The sequence below is a fragment of the Felis catus genome, chromosome A2 (genome assembly GCF_018350175.1).
Source record: "Felis catus isolate Fca126 chromosome A2, F.catus_Fca126_mat1.0, whole genome shotgun sequence".
Classification (NCBI taxonomy): Eukaryota; Metazoa; Chordata; class Mammalia; order Carnivora; family Felidae; genus Felis; species Felis catus.
Genome location: NC_058369.1, coordinates 132,236,925 through 132,250,643, shown reverse-complemented (window position 1 = coordinate 132,250,643; position 13,719 = coordinate 132,236,925). Strand labels below are relative to the sequence as shown.

General features: G+C 33.4%; 1 long non-coding RNA gene across 1 annotated transcript in view; it reads right to left on the bottom strand.

The window, feature by feature from the left end:
- The window catches only part of LOC111559534, a 327,598-nt gene extending 314,868 nt beyond the window's left edge, over nt 1-12,730 (bottom strand). The window contains exon 1 of the long non-coding RNA XR_006594441.1: nt 12,582-12,730. This is a non-coding gene — a long non-coding RNA (uncharacterized LOC111559534). The remainder of the gene's footprint in view (nt 1-12,581) is intronic.
- Nucleotides 12,731-13,719: the final 989 nt, after the last annotated feature.

Sequence of the window (13,719 nt, the reverse complement as noted above, 5' to 3'; positions counted from 1 at the left end):
TCATAAAGATATGAGAAGTTTGCTTCTCCTTTGGGTAAAGTTAATTAGCTAATCTCAATCACCAGGTAAATAAATTGAACTAAGTGTGAGAAATGGTTTTGTTAAATCTTACTAGAGGACTGGTTATTGGTTATCTTCACAACATGTGTAATGGATTGTATATGCTTGGTTATATAAAAGGTTGGGATTTCTTTCTGTTTTTGTAATCTCAGCAGATTGCCTGTAATGTGCATCACATGCTGATTTAATGATTACTCAATAACAAAAGTGTTCTCTTCTATTACTTTTGTGGAGTGTTTTTCTGGGTTGGGAGATTTGTTGGTTTTTTTTTTAATGTTTATTTATTTTTGAGAGAGACAGAGACAGAATGCGAGTGGGTTAGAGGCAGAGAGAGAGGCAGACAGAGAAGCAGAAGCAGACTCCAGGCTCTGAGCTGTCAGCACAGAGCCAGATGCGGGCTCAAACTCAGGAGCTGTGCGATCATGACCTGAGCTGAAGTCGGCTGCTCAACCAACTGAGCCACCCAGGCGCCCTGAGATCTGGTTTTAATTAGATTTCTCCAACACTACAAAATATTCCCCCACAAATGTTATAATTTAAATGATTTTGTTTGGTTTGAATCTAAGTTACTTTCAAAATTTCACTAGTAATAACACCGTGATAAAATATAATATTAATATTCATCTGAATTTCTAGTTTTTCAAATGGCTTCAAACAAAGAAACTGAGGAAAAGATTAAACTTTATTTAACTTTTTATAAATGTACAGTAGTCTCATTTACTATGTGTTCCTGAAAATATATATAAAAGTAAAACACACAAAAATCAAGCAATAAATTTACATGTTATAATGGGGGTTCCATTCTCAGATCATTAGAAAAAGATAATATTCCTACTTGTTGTCAATGCTTACTTTCTTACTCCTAAGAATTAAGAAATGTGTACATAGTTATAAAAACATTAAGTAGATAAAGCATTAAGTCCCAATAGGTTCATTTTCTGAAATAAATTTTACCTTACATTCTCACTTTTCTGCCTTCCTCAAAGTGACCCTTAATAGACAGATAACTTTTTAAAATGTATAATAGAAGGGTGGGCTGATGGTGATTTTTGCAAAGGAATAAAGAGCAGGAGATTATAATGCTGATTTTGATGCTATTTTATCACTTTTCCTAAAACTTTTCAAGTAAAGATTTAATGAAATGCTTGCTAAAAGTGCTGTTGTAACCAGTATTCATATAAAAGCTCTAGGAAACTATGCATTTTCATCTTACTGAGAGCTATTAATTCTTACCATTTTATTATAGGAAAGTCAATCAAACTCAAAAGTAGAGACAACAGTTTAATGGACTCTCATATACTCAGCTTCAGCAATTAACAATTCTTACTTTACCTATACCTATACCCTACCCATTAAGCACCCCAAAAGTAGTTTTTCACTTAAAAATATTTCAGCATATAACTCTAAAGATCTCTAAAAGAAATCTTTTACCAATATAATCATATTGCCATTTTACTATATTATTATTTTCACATCCCATAATATTAAAAATAATTTCTTAATGTAATTAACATCTCCCTGGTTATCTTTTCTAATTTTTTAAAAATTTGTTCACATTGGAATCCATATAAAGCTCACATATTTTAATTGGTATATCTTTTAAATCACTTTTTATCTGTTGATTCTCTCTGCCCTTTTTCTTCCCTTAGCGTTTATTTGTTGAAGAATCCAGTTCAATTTCTGTAGAGTTTTTTCTGTACATCCTACATTTTGCTGATTGTATCCTTGTGTTATCAAATTAACATACCACTCTACTCCATGGATAGCCTATAAAATGGTAGTTAGATCTAGAGGACTGTTGAGACTCAAGTTTGATATTCTAGGGGTTCTATACTTCCACCAGAAGATACATAATGCCTGATGTGTGTATGTGTGTGTGTATGAGTATGTGTGTGAGTGTGTGTGCATGTGTGTGTAGATGTCCAAGTGTGTGTGATGTCAGCAGCCTTTGGTGATCATTATCTAGATCATTTAATTCAGGTTAAAAATTATGATTATCTTATTCTATAATTTCTGCTTTCATGTCTTAGCTAGAAGATTTCTATAAAAAGAAATTTTATGAATTATTTGATTATAGCAATATACAGTTCATATAGAAAAATTAAGCATAGATTCATTTATTTTATTTCCTGTATGATTGCTTCCCTACCATGTTCCAAAGGTGATCAGTGAACTTGTAGTGTTTATTTTATTTTTTGCTATTATCCTAAACTTACAGATTTAAGAACATTAAAAGAGTTTCAATACATTGCAATCAATATTCTTGCTAATGTTCAAAGATAACTGTATTTAACTATTCAGAGTCTCCTGGAGTTCGTTTTCTGAGTCCTTTGACAGAAAACCAGCAATCTGATACTTCTTTGTTTTTTGGCATATTAAGATGTTCTCGGTTCAGTTTGCACACTTTTTGCTCTCAATCTAGAATCAGTCATTTCTCCAAGGAACTCTGGTTCCTTTTACGAGAAAAATATATTGGGGGCACCTGGATGGCTCACTAGGTTAAGCTTCCAATTCCTGGTTTTGGTTCAGGTCATGATCTCATGGTTCCTAAATTTGAGCACTCCATCAGGCTCTGTGCTGACAGTGCAGAGACTGCTTGGAATTCTCTCTCCCACCTCCCTCTGTCTCAACACAAATGAATAAACATTTTAAAAAATGATTCTCTGTCTCCCCCTCCCTTTCCCCCTCCCCCTCTCCCATTGCAAGTGCACACAATTTCTCTCTCTCTCTCAAAAAAACATTGTACACACACACACACACACACACACACACACACACACACATATACACGACGAACTCAATCTGGATACCAGGGATTCTCATTGCAATTGGATTATATATCACTTAAATATTTTCATACTGATTGTTACTTCTTAATTGTATCTCACCTTTTAGTCAAACTCTTTGAAAATATTTTTAGAATTTGGTATACTTTCTTTGGATTTTTTTCTCTATAAGTTAATATATAATATAGACTGAGACCTTGCAAGTCTCTAATTTTTTTGTATTGCATTAATTTGTAGAAAACAGAAGACTAAATACAATCAAGTATTAGAGTAAATAGCACAAATTCCTTAAGAAATCCAAGTCATGAAATTTTCTTTGCAATAAGACACATACCTAGGTAATTGAGGGAACCAATTTTAGTACTTTTGATATGCAAGACACAGACTAATTACTCTTTAATATGATACTTGATTTAATCACCATTACAATCCTATTATGAGGTACTATTATTTTCCTTTTGTTCTAGTTGTTGAATCTAAGCCCTGAGGGTGAAATAATTTGTCCATCATTCTCTAAGAAGTCTTTTTAAAAAATCATTGTCATACTGTTTAGAGATAAATATTACCAAAGTATAGTCTAAATATCTGGTAATTAGCTGATATATGAACGTCCAAATTTGATATAAGAAAGCATTTTGTGCTAATAAGACAGGATGGGTTCTCAAAATATATTATGTAACTTGAAGGTATGATTGGCTATATGTAGGTCTGCTGTATTGAAACTTGGAGGCTTGATAATGTAGTAAGAAATGGAAAGTGGTAGCAAGCAACTATAATACAACACTTTCCTTATATGAAAATAGAGTTAACAGAATTGGTCCTTGAGTACTAATGGGGTTTTTCTTCCAACCTAAAAATTAAAAAATAAATCATAAAAATAAACACATGGAGATAACTGATTGACTGACTGTGTGACTTCTGGTCTGTTAGATTCCTCACTCCCTAAAAGCATCCAACTTTAGGTCCACTTCAAACGAACAAGGCAGGTAGAGAGACACCAAGGAGACATTCAGGTACATTCTGAGTCCAGAGACTCTTTGAAGACCTTATTTCTGGACTGATAACGACTAAAATGGCAATGGTCTAAGGTGATTAGCAGTTATCTTTCTTCCAATACCAGAACATGGACCCATTTCTGTGGGCTGAGTAGACAGAGTGGACGGTGTAGCTCTTGATTTGACAGATAGCTCTAGCACCATATGTAAATGCCCATCTCACCAAATTCTCAAAACTGACAATTATGACTTTAATACCTAAATTTCCTTCTTTAAAAATATTCACAAGGATTATAGTAATCAGTGAAAATGCTTATAAGCAAAAAAAAAAAAAAAAAAACAGACTGCTGTATTAAGCAGTATTGATATGTAAAATAAACCTACATGCAGAGAACTACTGATTCAACAGCAACCAAATTATCTACATTCTTTTTTTTTATTAGCATGAAAATAAATGGTTGATATATTTTTGCTGGAAAGTTGAAGAGCCAATTAATTATGTAGGGCAGTGGTTTTCAAAATGTGGTCTCCACATGAGCAAACTCAATATCGCAGAACAAAATCAAGTATAAGTAATCAAGAACGCACATAAACAAAAAATATTAAATGGCAATATATGATAGCATTTAAAACAGAATGATGTTTTATGGCAATTAAATGGCAATATATGATAGCATTTAAAACAGAATGATGTAATAAGACAGTGTGGAATAGAAAGTGGCATTGAACTATGGTAGGAAGAACGATGGTGTGACACCCTGGGATGAAAATGTCATAGTAAGCGCAAAGGTCCTGAGGTTGGAATAATCCTGGCTTTTAAGGAAAGGGGGAATATTGGTGGGACTAGAATAGAACAAGCAAATGGAGGAGAGTGGCCAGGTGCTGATAAGGGGCAGATTTTGCCCTTATTTTCCACAGGAAAAAATGTTTTCTTCTAAGTACTTTGGGTTATAGCCCTAATAGCTTACTTACTTATCACTCCTATCATCTAGTCCAAATCACCAATATTCTCTCTTTGTTAACTACAGTGATAATTACTTAACTGGCTCCCCTGTATCCTCTCTTTCACCCCTTCCAAGCTCTGCACTGCAACTACAGCGATATTTATATATGTAAATTGTATGTGTATTATGTCTCCTCTACTTAAAATCCCTCAGTGACTTCCTATTGTGTTTAGAATAAATTCTAACACCTAATTGTGACCGGGGTAAAGGTCAAGTGAATTAACAGATATTGGCCACTAAGAGCAGTGCTTGGCATATGTGCAGGACTCAGGGAATGTGAATTAAATGTTTTCCTATACAAATATGGCATGGCATTTTTCTCCATGTCTAGACTAACTCTTCTTTTTCTCTTTTCTAGTGCTCTGTTACAAACAACCCAACTATGGAAGACAGCTGTGATACCTGGATTACAGGGCCCAGAACAGCAGTGGAAAATGAACTGGGTTGGGTTGTAAGAAAAAATAAGGGATAGCTGGAGACTGGGAAGTTGGAAGATATAAGTAGAATTAAAAGGGTATTGCTACTACTGTATACAGTTCCAACTGAGTATTCCCATTGGGAGAGCTGTCTCATGGTTGAGAGATTTTTATTTTTTCCAAGGGAAGTAGAAATCATACTTTTATAAGAAATATCTGAATCTAAGCTTGTAAATACTGGCATTTAATTACACTTTTAACTGTACAAGCACAAAAGAACTCATTCACATGCCAGATTCAGCAGTTGGCTGCTAGTTTGAAGCTTTTACTATTATGGAAGGGGGGATATAAGACCAATAAGTTTTGATGAGGATATGAGAAAGAGATTTGGATCATCTAATTTTGTTCAAGAAGAATAGAGCCAAGGTCTTGAGCAAAAATCAAATAATTCTGTTTGGTTTTTCTCAATAAAGTTCACACATTTTCAATGCATACATAGGCCAGCTACTGTTCTTAAAGTGTTACACATATCAATACTTAAAACTACCCGAGAGATGGATACTATTTTTATCTCTCGTTAGTGATGGAGAAATTGAAAACCAGATAAACTAAGGATGTGCCAAGGACCTCAATTCAAGAAAGAGATGGAAAAGGACCATAGAGGAGTGTACTATGAGGCTCCAGGTAATTTTGCCTGGGATCTGCTTTACACAGCATCCACTGATGATTACTAGTCCCAGCAGACCATTTCTAAGAATTTCAAAACATCATATAATGTGTCTGTCCCAGCTTTAATAGTAAATAGGCCAGCTTGTTCTGCAAATGCTTATATGTATTTTCATCTTTCTTCCCTCATCTTCATGCTCTCCACACCAGCCCACCTGTTCCATCAACCCCCATACAAGGGTGTTACTCCATCCTTGGGGAATACAGCCACCAATACTGAAGCACAAGAATGCAATGACATAATGGTGATTGCTTTTTTTTTAAATCAAATTTACACAGAAAATGCATTGCCAGCAAGATCTCTGTCAGGTCACAGCTGTTTCACAGTGAGTCATCCATCACTCTCAGGACTATCCCACATGGACCAAAGCAATGAGATCCCACGCACCAGGGAATAAATAAAGTTATGCTAACTCAAGAATGCCTCTCATCTAATATTTGCAGGAATCTTTTACACTGGTTAGGTGAAGAGAATGCAGCATTGCTGCATCAACATACTATAAGTATTTTTAGTGAAACTCTAATATTAGAATTTTGAAAATGAATGATTACCTCTGCAAAGAGAGTACTGCATTCTACCAGAGCTTTGGGAATTTATACACTTTCCTTTGCCAAACAAGAAAAAAAATCAAAAAGTTAAATTGCTTTTAATAGGACCCACTAATAGGCCCTTAATAGGCCCAGTAGGAGAAATAGACAACTATCCAATAGTAACATTCGAATTTGGTCCAAAACTTCTGACATTCACAGAATATATCCTCCAATTGCCTGTTATAAAGCCTGAAATTTCCATTCTATGCAATGAAGCATCATGCCCATGAAATAGTAATAAATGGTCATGAAATATTTGCAGTGATTGACTTATTCTCTTGCAAAGATAAAGCCTTTGTGTGGAGCTCCAAATGGAGAGCTTGGGTAGCCTACGCATTAAATATACTGTCAAAAGGAGATAGGATATCACCAAGAGAGAAAAAAAGATGCCAAATAAAACACCAATTTGATAAATTTGACCAGGGCTGGCCATGCTGCTCTATTTCCTTAGAAAACAAAATTAGAAAAACAAAGAAATTAGAAAAACAAAGAAAAGAAAGAAAGAAAGAAAGAAAGAAAGAAAGAAAGAAAGAAGATAAGAAAGAAAGAAAGGAAAGGCAGTGATCAAAAACCAACCAACCAAGCAAAAAACAGAACAAATCTAAAAATATCAAGAGCCAGTAATATGTTTAACTGTTTGACTTGGAATGCACATGCTACCAACTTCTCTTATAAGGTATCAGTGTAGGTAGACTTAGTCCTTTGAAACCAGGAAGTTTACTAGAAAGTTTTTAGAAGATGAGTACTCATTTCTCTATTACCTATTACTATTTTATTTTTATGTATTTTTAAAAAATTTTTTTTCAACGTTTATTTATTTTTGGGACAGAGAGAGACAGAGCATGAACGGGGGAGGAGCAGAGAGAGAGAGGGAGACACAGAATCGGAAACAGGCTCCAGGCTCTGAGCCATCAGCCCAGAGCCCCACGCGGGGCTTGAACTCACGGACCGCGAGATCATGACCTGGCTGAAGTCGGACGCTTAACCGACTGCGCCACCCAGGCGCCCCTTTTATGTATTTTTTAAACTAATTTATCTAAACCACTATCATCTCAATAGGTAGTTAATATAAAAATTTATCAAGTTGATATTTTATCTTTTTTTAACATACTAAATCTTCAAATCTTGTTTATGTTTTACACTTATAGCTCATTCTAATTGTAAGCTACATTTTCAATGGCTAAAGTGAAGTCAGTCCCATGAAAGCAATAAAGTTGTATTTAATGGAAAAATATTATTAAATAATTCATTTTTTCAAATGCAAATTAATTACAGTTAAATAGAAAATTAAGTTATTTGCTTGTTCCAAACATATTATAAGTTTTCAATAGATATTTGTTGGTTACCATAATGAGTAGCACAAATCTAAAGGAATGGGTCATGTTGAAGGGTTTACACATAAGATAAATACATTAACATCTCTCAGTAGCCTTAAAGAAAAACATAGAAGGAAAAATTCTAATTCAAATTCAAACCATAATCAAAATGAAGCACTTCTGTGGGAGAAAATATCTGTCAGGACAAAGATCCTTCTATATGTCCAAGCTGACATATAGAAATGAAGACTACACCAGCTTTTTATTTAGACTATATAAGAATATTAGTTCTTCCATTCATTGTCTGGAGTGTCAATATTGGTAATGAAAAAGGTTTGCTCTTGAAAATCTAATTAGACCTACATGTTCTACCTATGACACTGGAATAAAATCAAGGGAAATTTATCTCTAAATGATAATAAAAACATCAATATGTTTATCATTAAAATAAATGGATAGAATAAGTTATAGTATCATTTATAATGCCCACTTAGGTTATTCATATAATAATTTACGTAATCTGATTTTCAAAGTTTGAGGATAGCCATGTATAGAGATCACTGATTCAGTGACTTTATAATATTGATTCTTCTACCACATGAAGAAATAAATATATAAGCTTGTGTTTAAAGGGTATAATGGTATTTCTTGGAGTCACCATACATTTAGAGTGCAGTTAATTCTTCCCTATAAAATTACAAATAAAAAAATCATGGTTGACCAGAGAAAAGATAAACATTATGCCTTAAATATTTACCCAGAGCACATCAACTTAAATGCTGTGGGAAATATATCCTCTATTGTTTTAACCCAGACATTTCTTTCCCCTCTATTTGCAAACTGTCAATACCTGCTTATGCATCCACATTCTCAACTGAAGGCATTACTGCTAACTTCATTGAAAAAATTGAAGTAATATAAAAAATTTCAATAGCCCTGACCACTATATCTACTCTCTGATGCATATTTGTACCCATTTACTCTATGTGAACATCCTGTGTTCCTAATGAAGGCTGACTTTTTCATTTTTACATTAGATTCCATCTTCCTTCATCTACTCTCCAGCAATTAATTCACTTTTTTATTATTAATATTTCTCTGACTAGTAATAAAGTTTCATTAACCTATATTTAATATCTTCTCCCATCTTAAAAGAAAAGGTCTGTCTTGACACAAACACCCCTATGGCTATTTCCCTATTTCACTGCTGCCCTTTACTGAAAACTTCAAAAAAAGTTATCTAGCCTCACTATCTGCAAGTCTTCTCCTATTCCTTCCTACTCTCGAACACACTTGAATGAATTTCACCCCATCACTTCCCCTGAAACTTGTCTTTTTTGTCAGTGACCTCTATATTGATCAATCTAATGATCAGTTCTCAGTTAATACCTTTCTGAGTTAGATTATTTCTCTTTTCTAAAACATTTCTTTTTTCAGGAAAATCACAATATTCTGGTTTTCCTTCTATCTCAAAAACTATTCTCCTGATATCTTTACTTTTTCCCACACTCTGAACATTTGGTACACATTAGGACTGAATCAATGGAATTGTAATTGAACATTAGAATTCAGTCTTTAGAACTATTTTACAATCAGTTGCATGATTTCTTCTAGTTTCAAGGCTTCGAATGTTGTTACTTTGTGGGCAACACGTGCCTTTACAGCTCCAGTCTGGAACTTTTTCCTATCTCTGGGCTCATACATCCAAAAGACAAGTTGGCTTCTCTACTTGGATATCTTATAGGCATCTCAACTTAAAAGCAGACTCCTTGTCTTTCTCCCTGGGATGTTTCCCATGTTATCAATCACTAATCATTCTTCTACTTGTTCAGGTAAATAACCTCAAGAGTAATCCTTCACTCCCATTTCTCTCCTGCCCTGTATCCAAGTTGTTTTGTAATTTTGTATTTATTTGATTATTAAAGAGTTGACTATAATTCTAAATATATATTTACTTTATATTTTATCTATTAAGTGTTCACATCTTTTAGCCATTTTCATTTTGGAGTGCTGCTCTTTTAGTTATTTTTTAAAACCTTTTAAAAAAATGTTTATGTATTTATTTTGAGACATAGAGAGTGCAAGCAGGAGAGGGGCATGTTTTTCATGCTGCCTGCACAGAGCCTGACGTGGAGCTCCATCTCACTAAGTGAGATCATGACCTGAGCCAAAATCAAGAGTCAGATGCTCAACCAACTGAGCCACACAGGTGCCCCATGTTTTAGTTATTCTTTATTGGTAGGTACTACTAGTTCTTTTTGTATAGAATAGAAATTGCCTTATTGCATTGTTCTAGAGTTTATAAATAGTATAGTGTCATTGTTTGAAAAGAGATGAAAAATACATAAATATAAAGCAAATTAATTATAATCTAAAATCCTACCACCCTGAGAAAAATCCCATTAATATTTCAGTGATCATCTTTTTTAAAAATATCTCTGATTAATAAAGATAATTTTAATAATAGGACCATAGCACATCTGAAATCCTTGCATTTTATTTTGTTTATGTGTTCCCACTGGCCACATTTACCTAAAGCAGTTTCTTTCTTTTCTTACCTTCCCTTTTTCTGCTCCCTTCCTCACATCATCTGAAAGACTCACCCTATCTCCTACTGCAGGTATACACTGTGAACAAGCCATTGAGTATTTTTACATAGCTCTCTAGGCCAATATAATCAAGCCTCACGAAGGCTATATAACCTTTTTCTCTCTCTCTCCCACTCTCCCCCAACACAGAGATTTTTAGTAATGATTGATTCTTGTCAAATACATATATAAATAAGGTACATCCAGAGAAGTTCTCTGTCTCGTCTTCCCTTGACCCCACTTAGGCAACAATTTTTGTTCACTTTTTGCCTCATCCCCATCCTTTTTTTAATTATAAACAAATATATTAATATGTCATTACTTCCTTCCATCTTTTCTTAGATGCATGGTAGCATATTATACACATTTTCTCCAACTTGCATTTTTTTCGTCTAAAAAAGCTGTCCTGGATACCACTATGTAGTATGTAATATATAAAGTTCTACCTCCTTTCTTTTTAAAGGACCCTAAAACTTCATTGTGTGGATGTATTCTAATCATTCAACCACTTCTTTGCTGATGGACTTTTGGCAGTAATTGGAGTTGTTTATATGTCTTTTAATATTTTTATAGTGTATCATTCTGTTATATTCCTAGGAATGGTATCAATAGGTAAACTCATATATAATTTTTCTAGATATGGCATTTCACATTTTCACTGACATGAGAAAACTTTTTTTCAAATATTGTCGGCAAGTATTGTTTTGTAAAATACAGCCAATACCTCAATGTAGTATCACCAATTCTTATGAGTGCCACTGAACTCATTTTAATATGTTCAACGGTCATTTGTATTTTTTCCTTATAAACTGTCTTTTGCTTATTTTTATATCAGGATGTTGTCCTTATTTTCCTGCCCTCTGCTTCTTCTTACATAGTTATAAATATCACTGGCTTCTTGCCACTCTCAGTGGCTGGACTCCATTCAGTTATACCTTATAGTTTTGGGGATTTTTCATCTAATTTATTTGCTTATAAGTGTTTTATTTTTGTATAATTTCAAATTTATAGAAAGGTTGCCAAAATAGCACAATGAATTTTGTGCTTTACCTAGATCATCAGTTGGTATATTTTGCCTCATTTATTTGCTCTCTCTATTTCTCTCCAATTATCTATATATAAACACAAATACAAACAACTTCAGTATATGTTTCTTAAGGAGGAGAACATTCTTCTGTATAACTATAATACAACTGTCAAAAATCAGAAAATGTAACATTGATACAATGCCATTATCTAATTCACAGTACATGTTTAAATTGTGTCAATTGCCCAAATATCTACTTTTTTTTTTTTTCCACTTCAGAATCTAGTCCAGAATCATGCATGGCAGCTAGGTGTCATGTCGCTTTAATCTCATTTAATCTTGTACAGCTTTTCAGTCTCTCTTTGTTTTTCTTGATCTTAACATTTTTTGAAGAGTATAGGCCAGTTATTTTGTACAGTCTCCCTCTATTTAATGTATCTGACATTTCCCTGTTAGATTCATTTTATGCATGTTTAGCAAGAATACCACAGAATATATGCAGCCTCAGCATCAGGAGAAATATGATGTTGGTTTGTCCTACTGTTGGAGTTGTTACCTTACATATTTATGAAGTGTCCACTAGGTTTCTTCACTGTAAGATTACTTTCCCCCTATATAATTAATGTTATTTGGGGGAACATATATTATATAAATATCCTGTTAATCACCAAGCTTTCAACCACTAGTTTTAGTAACCACTGACGATTTTCTAATTGAATTTTTTTCTTCTATATCTTATTACTTGACATTCTGTTAAAGGAAGAACTTTCTTTTATCACCCTTTAATTTACTTATTTATATTCTTATTTATATAAGCATGGACAAATGGATTCTTATTTTATAATCATTTGTATCATTATTTCAATATATCCTCAAATAATCCCAGATTTTTTCAAAGGGAGACATTTAAGTTGGTTTCTTTGCCCTTTGATTATATCCCCATCATACTTTTAACATTTTGTTGTCCTTTAACAGAAAAAGATGTTGCAGATTCATCTTTTATCCTCCATGATCCAAACCTGGAATCATTTCTTTTTCTCTGAAGTACCCTCTGGTGACCAAAGAGACCTACCTGCTTAGTCCAGGACTGCAGAGAAATTCCAGAGCACTTCAGTAAGGGCTGTGGATATTTTTCAAAGAAGTTCCACTTGAGCTTTAACCTTCCAAGGGCCCCTATTGGAGAATAAAAAGAAAAAGTGAAGATAGGTGTCTTGGGGAAGAAAATAGGTTTTCCTGCCCAAACTGGGAAATGGATCTGACTTTATTAGCTTTTTAGAAACTCCAAAAAATTTGCTGAATTTTTATTGTCATAATTTCATAATTCTTATTTTTATTTTAATTATTTTTATATTTACATCTCTCATTTTGTGACTTGCTTTTAGATATTAAAAGTATTATTTGTTTTCCCTACTTTTTCCTATATATTTATTATTCAATTTTTTGCTTTTTGATTTTGGCCATTTTTGTGAACTGGGGTATATTAAACCAACCCTCTTACCAAGAATAACTGTTAAATCTGTGTAAAACATTTAAAAAAATCTATCTGAAGGCATTAGAAAAATTAAGAAACCAGCAAGAACCAGAGAATTAAATGTTCCAGAAAGGATGGACATGTAGATGAGTGAATCCAATATTCTACTCCTTGAGGCATTTTCCAATCTATAAAACATAGCTGAGAGATGGAGAAGTTGAGCAGAAAATAGTAGCTAAGAGGCTGAAAAGCTGAATAGAGCTTTTGGAAATCTTAAGAGACCACAAAAACAAAAATCAGAAATTAGAAATCACAAGGAGGAAGAACAATGATAAACAGCCCAGGATTCCGCTGGTACCACTGAAAATTTGCAACTTGGAGACAGTAAGGGCAAACCAGAAATAAAACAGCCTTTACAAATATTGAAATTTTTGTTTGAATTAGGTCAATACCCTATTTTAAGAGTATCAACTCCTTTATTAACTTTTGACCAATAAAAAGGAAATCTTAGGTGGAGAATTATAACATCATCAGAACCTCAAATGATCTTTATAAGGATTCATGATCAGTGTTTTTTTATTCTAGCAAACAACTTTGGCATACCAGACAACACCAAATGTCCAAAACAAAACAAAACAAAAATATAACATAAGAAAAAATGATTTGATCCAGAAATTGGATTTAATTATACACTAAATCTAAAATAAATAGTATATTGAAATAACACATTTGATAAAAT